The following is a 6,862-nucleotide window of genomic DNA, read 5'->3' as shown; positions in this document are numbered from 1 at the left end:
CTAATTTCCTCGGAAACAGGGAAGCTCCTAGAAAAAACAAATTTTGGAAATTGGAATTCATTGTGACTACATAATTAAATAGTTCCCATATACACAAAAGCAACAAAAATTCCACTTCTCTACCGTAAAGAAAATTATGCTGAGGAAGTGAGCAAACTACCCACAATGATAATACATAATCCAATTCAAAGGCAATAATAGATCACAATCAATGTCATCCAATTGTTCAAGAATAGATTGAGTTGGAACTAACAAGTTGGAATAATATCAATCATCCATCAACAATGTGGAAGGACTTGATTGTAACCAATGATGTCAGTTTACGAAGCAAGACAAATAAACAAAAAAGGAGTCACTTTTAGTATGTCCTCTAAAACATATTGGGCTTCCTCTTCAAGATGCAATCTGATATCAGTTCCACGTCCTAGTAGCTTACCATATACATCTTCATAGACTGCAAACAACCATCAACTTTTGACTCCCAAATAAACTTGAAATTCAGAAAGAGTTGGAACAATATCTCTTCCCACGAGACAAGGGGAGGTGACCTTGAGAAATCTCCTTATTTGCGAGGGAAAGGAAGTTGATTTCATACAACACCTGATACAGAGTAAATAGATTCAAATAAAATCAGTAGCAAACAAGATTGGGAAATAAACAAATACTTAAAACAGCAACAACAATTTAGCTATTCAGGTACAATAAAGATTTAGTAAAGTCTTCTTACAACAAAAGCATTGGAGAATAGCTCCCTCAAGAAAATTTCTCTATTGCCATAGAGAGAGTTGATAATGATATTTAGGAGCAGGGAAACCTAAGCTTGAAACTAAAATTTCTCTGCATTGCGACATACAGATCTCTCAAGATTAAGTCTGCCTCCCTGAACCAAATTAATTACTCTTGTTAAAAAAGGATAAACAAGAAACAGGAACTCCATGTCCACACATTCTAACAGAGCTAAAATGAAGATATAATATCAGAAGCCCAAGAACTATAACCATATCTATTTTTGAAACAAATCCAGAAAAAGAGGGAGAGGGGAAATAAAAAACGAAGAGGACGAAGACTAGATTACGTGGAAAAAAATGCAATAGTATATCGGACAACCTGCTGTTGAACGAGATTGATCCAACTGGCCCCAGGCAGGTCCAAAATCCACTCAGCTTTAAAATATTGGCCAAGTGGCAAAGGGTTGGAAATAGCATGAAAAAAAAAACTGCAATTATGTAATGTCTAATGCTATATGTGGGATGTAAGCCTCTTTAATTATAGTAAATAAACATATGGCCTTGACCATTTTTCTTTGTCACGGCTAATTTAGTAGCCTTATTGTCATATGACACAATCTACACAGAAATCCAGGCGGTCCCAATAGTGATACAATCTTAAATCATTTACCATCAAACATTATTAAATTCAACCACAAATGACATGCATGAAACCACTGACTGCCCATTAGAAAGTGTTACGATCCCATATCAGTTTATGGGGCTGATCCCACATTGGTTTCTTATGGGAATTGATGTGGGTTGATATGATCTTGGGTCCTCTCACCTTGTAAGCCGGTTTATGAGGTTGAGTTCTTCCAGGACCGTAACAATGGTATCAGAGCAGCCGATCCTCGGCCCAACCCACGCGCGGAAGGGGCGACCTGATGCAAGAGTGAGAGCCGCTAGGAAAGAGGCGACCTAGTGCCATCAAACATTATTATATTCAACCACAAATGACATGCATGAAACCACTGACTGCCCATTAGAAAGGTTCCAAATTTGTAGTATCAAAGGTTGGGAATGAATTGAAAATTACGTTCAGTAACTTCCTTTCAGCTTAGCAGATGGCACTTTGGTGCTTCATCACCCCCTGACACCTCCAAATTGAATTTTTTAGGAAGCTCATTGGGAAAACAAGGAAATCTGGAATGCTAGGATCCCTTAGAAACCATTTGGAAGGTAGTACTTGGGCCTTTTTAGGGTCTATATGCATATAGCAGCTTGTATGGTACCAGAACTGAAGACAACGATTATAAGGCTATAGGTGGCTGCATCACTTAGTAGCCACAGTTTATAGTTGGATGGGATTCAGCATTAGTCATCATATGGTGCAGACGTGTTGTAGATTAAAGCCCATGGGGGATTGAAAATGCCAATTTTTGTTCTCCATGAAAAAAAAAACCGAACTGCTGTAGCGGACCTACCTTCAATAACTTCCTTTCAGCTTAGCAGATGGCACTTTGGTGCTTCATCACCCCCTGACACCTCCAAATTGAATTTTTTAGGAAGCTCATTGGGAAAACAAGGAAATCTGGAATGCTAGGATCCCTTAGAAACCATCTGGAAGGTAGTACTCGGGCCTTTTCAGGGTCTATATGCATATAGCAGCTTGTATGGTACCAGAACTGAAGACAACGATTATAAGGCTACAGGTGGCTGCATCACTTAGTTGCCATAGTTTATAGTTGGATGGGATTCAACATTAGTCATCATATGGTGCAGACGTGTTGTAGATTAAAGCCCATGGGGGATTTACATCTGATCAAGGAGGTTGGATACTCTAAAAGCTAGGGATACTCTGCTTCCAATGGAGAGTAAGGTTGAATAATATGGCAGCACATGAGCTAGCCAGAGGTGCCACTTAGAGGGAACATCTGTAAATTGTCTTATTTTCTATTCTAATACTGGGTTATAGGAAAGTTGTAATATTCTAAATGGGCCCTAGGTCCTTAAGGTAATGGTCCTTGTAATATTTAGGGGTGTCAATTGGTCGGTTTGGTTCAGTTTCTGTCGGGCTGAATCGGTTACGGTCTAGGAATGAGGGAGACCAAAATCAATCTATTTAGGAACTTTGGTTTTCGGTCGGTTTTGGTTTCGGTTTCGGTCCAATTTATTTTCGATTTATTTCGATTTTTCAATATCTGGTTAATGTTGGTTTAGGTCGGTTTATTATCGGGCTTGAACCATAATGAAATCTTACATTCATAACCTGTAGTGATAAAAGATTTGACGAAACACTTTAAATTTATGATTAAATCATGTTTTATCATTGTAAAGGAAATATAACTAATATTGAAACCAATGGATAACTAATTACTAAGAAGATAACTAATATTGAAATCACAAAATGAATCCCATTCTCCAATCATTCATTTAACTATCCAACTAATTTTGTATAATGAACAAGGAAATTAATGGAAGTATTGTTACAATTTACAAATCAATTTCTCACTCATAACCTCATATTCGTTGATTTGTATCAATGGCCCTTACAATAAAAAATATTCTCACTAATATTATAAAAAATGGATATCAATTCACCAATTTATAATCTTATAATCATTTATTTTTTTATCGGTTTCATTCGGTTTGGTTATTGGTCGGTTCGGTTTGGACCAATTTTCAGCTGACCCCAACATACCTCAGTCCAAAACCAATCCAATAAGGATCAATTTGGTTTGGTTCGGGTTTTTTTGGTCGGTTTCGATCGGTTTTATCAGTTCGGGCTATGTTTTGACATCCCTAGTATTATTCTAGAACTTTCTCTCCATTATTATAAATAAAGAGGGTTTGTGTCATATTAGACACAAGTTATTACCCCATTTAACATGATATCAGAGCCTTTGGATCCAAAACCCTAGGATTTCTTCCCATCTCCCGTCTCCCATCTCCCATCTCCCATCTCTTTCTCCTTTCTTGTTTTCCTCTCTCCTAGTGCCTCCTCCATCTCTCTTCTTCTGCTTCTCTCTTTTGGTGGTAGTTCCTTAAACCACCAAGAGAGCCACTAGCCTCCATACCTATCTCTCTTTCTGGGCTCTCGTACTCTATTCTACAATGACCTGAGAGACCCAGCTCCTATCTCCATTGATTTTTTAGGCTTTTTTCTCCCTGAAATCAAATTTTTTTTATGCCAGAGTGCCTTTCCCTGTTTAATGCACTAATTGTTTTGATGTTTGTTGCGTTTGGTGCTCCTGATCCTTGTAATGGTATGTGCTAGCCACTTTACCGTCTTAGGACTCTGTTCCAGAGCTATCCCTAAAAATTGATTTGTCAGGGTCTTCACTCTTTATCGATTTTTGGGGTTTTCAAGCTTTTTCCTGCTTTTTGGTGCTTCTTCTACCTCTAATTGGTACCTCTTCCATTAACACAGCACCTTTGAGTTGCAACTCTATCGACCATCTTTTCTGTTTCTATTGTTGGAGACACCTCAGCTCCTCCCATCTTTCCTCCTTGTGCTATCAAGCTTGATGGCACAAACTACCTTATGTAGTCATGCCATGCTCGATCTGTATCTCCATCAAGTCCCTTGGCTATTATGGATACTTCATTGGAACCTTGAAGCATCCGACCACAGGCCTTGAGATTGACAAGTGGGAACTCTCTGGTTATGGCCTTCCTTGTCAACTCTATGTAGCCACAGCTTTCAAGTGCCTATCTCCTTCTTAACTCTACTGCAAAGATTTGGAAGTTTGACCAGGATATTTATTCCCAGGAAAGGAATGATGCTAAGGTCTTCCAACTGTGGCCGAAGGTTCGTGACCCAAGGTTCGTGATCTAATGCAGAGAGGGCTCACACTATCATAGTACTACTATGAGTTGCACATTGTGGACTGAGTTGGACTTCTATGAGGAGTATACTCCAACCACTCCTGTGGATGTCATCGGATTTTAGAAACAAGAGGATAAGATCCAAGTCTATAACACTTTCTAACAGGTCTGGATATGGAGTTTGATCAGTTACGGTCCCAAGTTTTGAGTCGTACTCCCTTTCCTTCGTTGAATCAAGCCTATGCTATGAGATAGTCATCGTACCGATATGCTTCCACAGCCTATTACCACTCCCACCAAGAGATCTACACTTATATTTTGTACTCAGTCCTTAAGAGGCTCCATAGTTTGGTGGCTTGCCACCAAAGTGTTCCAATAAAGTGCAGTTATTGTGGGAAGTGTCACACCAAAGAGCACTGTTGGAAGCTTAATGGTTGTCCAACTGATACATCAGGCAAAGGGAGAGGAAAGGGTCATGTCGGTACTCATAGTCAGGCCAAAATACTGAGGTCCCAGACTCTGACTCTGCTCCTAGCACCTCAGCAACCCTGCTATCATCTGATAAGCTTACTACCCTCTGGTGCTTTCTAAAAAGTCTGAACTCTCTTGCATCAGCCACTGCAAGCTTTGCTCATTCCACCACTTCTACGACAAGTATTTCTATGGCCATACCATGTCTGTCCCTTTTTACCCCTTGGATTATAGACTCCAGGGCTCCTGATCATATGATAGGTTGCTTGTCTCATTTCTCACAGTACACTATCTGTCCTGGTAATGGTAAGGTTAAGTTGGCTAACGAAACCTATTCCACTATTTTGGGAAAGGGCTCTGTTAGTTGTACTCCTTCATCCCTTTCTACTGTATTACTTGTTCCCTCTTTTCCTACTAACCTATTATCCATTAGGTGTCACACCCCGTTCTCAGAGAACCGGGCCAGTGACCGGGTTAACACCGGTTAACCCAAACCTGCCAGGATCATCAGATACTGTATTCCACCACAGCATACGCACAACTAATATAAACTCATCAGATCAGCGGAAGACTAAGTTTTACCTGTGAATAATCCCATAATACTTGATACCCGGATTGTGATACCATAATTATATACATGTGGGCCCGAAGGCATGATATTTACATAAAAATAATAAAATCCAAATATCAAGGACATAAGGAAATCCACCAAAACAATCAGAGTACACAGCTCGGCTCGGTATCAAGGTTAGAGCTCAGCTCGGCATCAAGGGTTGAGCTCAGCTCGGCATCACGTAGTAGAGCTCAGCTCGGCCTCAGAACTGCTGTCCCACAGCACAACTCTCGCACGAGCAATCAGTGCCATGCTCTAACTCCTCAGGGGTCCACTAGTCCTCTTCAGAAAAATCGACTGTGGGACCCACCCCATGCTCCTCAGATGTATGACCTGCAAAATCATCTAAAAAGGGGTGTACACGTGGGATGAGCTCACTAGCTCAGTAAGTAGAAAGATGGACCACACAGCAGTCCACACATCAAAACACCTCATATGCACTACATGCCATGCTATACATTTTAAATCACATCCACCTAAGCAACATTACTAAGTCCTTGGTTTTAGTGCTACTACAACCACAGTGCGCGTATACTCCGGGTACGAGCTATGAACTCTCTCCCGCGATACGCCCATAGGGCTGTTGGAGAAGGCCTACCATGAGTACTCAAAAAAGTAAAGACAATGCCGTCCACCGGCTCTCAATAGTAATATAAATGACTGAAAATAAAGGTGTTGACTCCAGCAATTTAAAAGCAGTACGATTGGCCCTCTTGAATGTACCACCGGGGTTGCCAACTATCCTACATGACCCGTCGGGCGTTATGTCTAACCGCCACAGTGACCCGACACCCGCGACCACTGCTTCCCCCCAAATGATAACCCAACACCTTAACCCCTGTTGGGAAGGGTCGTAGCATGGGATGGTGAGAATCCTAATACCGCATGCTCCTATATGACAATAGTACGATTGCATAGTGCCTCCGTGTCCCATTCCACGGGCCACCAATGCACTTGTTTTCAAGCCGACTACGGCATCTAGTCTATCAATGCATCATGCACCATGATGTCCACATTCAACATATAAACATCTCATTCAATTGGCATTTAGAAAGTAAACATAGCACATATGCATAACAATGTGAGGAATGACTAAACTACATAGCATATTCATGATGGCATGACTAGACTAGATATAATTAAATGAATGCCAAACAATGCCTTCAAACAAGGCCAAATATCCTCTCCCCACTTACCTATAGCGTACAAGGATTCCCGTTCGGTACGGGTGAGATCCGGT

At 40.7% G+C, this 6,862-nt stretch overlaps 1 long non-coding RNA gene across 1 annotated transcript in view; it reads right to left on the bottom strand.

Annotated features, from left to right (window-relative positions):
• Positions 1-220: 220 nt before the first annotated feature.
• Positions 221-6,862, bottom strand: part of LOC122059339 — a 13,512-nt gene continuing 6,870 nt past the window's right edge. The window contains exons 2-3 of the long non-coding RNA XR_006134025.1: positions 728-880; positions 221-600 (exon numbers count right to left, since the gene is read on the bottom strand). This is a non-coding gene — a long non-coding RNA (uncharacterized LOC122059339). The remainder of the gene's footprint in view (positions 601-727; positions 881-6,862) is intronic.

This window comes from Macadamia integrifolia, chromosome 13, assembly GCF_013358625.1.
Source record: "Macadamia integrifolia cultivar HAES 741 chromosome 13, SCU_Mint_v3, whole genome shotgun sequence".
NCBI classification, from domain to species: Eukaryota; Viridiplantae; Streptophyta; class Magnoliopsida; order Proteales; family Proteaceae; genus Macadamia; species Macadamia integrifolia.
This window is presented reverse-complemented; position numbering and strand designations above follow the sequence as displayed.